This window comes from Physeter macrocephalus, chromosome 19, assembly GCF_002837175.3.
Source record: "Physeter macrocephalus isolate SW-GA chromosome 19, ASM283717v5, whole genome shotgun sequence".
Taxonomy (NCBI): domain Eukaryota; kingdom Metazoa; phylum Chordata; class Mammalia; order Artiodactyla; family Physeteridae; genus Physeter; species Physeter macrocephalus.
Window position 1 is genome coordinate 63,853,686 of NC_041232.1, and position 439 is coordinate 63,854,124.

Consider the following 439-nt stretch of genomic DNA (forward strand, 5'->3'; position numbering starts at 1 on the left):
TCCCAGGGAGAGGGTGGGGTGACCAAGTCAGGAGGCTTTTGATGAAAGTTTGTTCAAGTAGTTACGCCCAAGAAGACAGCATCATAGTCATATCAGTAATTAACTTCCTGAAGAGGAGGCTGCTTCGGAACCTTCCTTAATTCCTTACCCATTCCCTCATAATAGAAGGTATCTCCCAGAATTGCCCAGAGTCTCCCGAAGCTTCTCCCCAACCCTCTCCAGATCTTCTCTAGGTCTCTCTGCTTCTTGTCATGACAGCAGTTGATCTTAAACCTCCCCCTAGATCATTTGCAATTAGTCTTAGTTTCTGTTTTGACTGGGGAAAAAAATGTATATAAAAGGCCAGAGATGAAGTGGGTGTAAGGTAAATAAAAAGAAGGGAACTTTCTATAGAGAACAAACGTGTGGACACCAAGGGGGGAAAGCGGCAGGGGGTTGG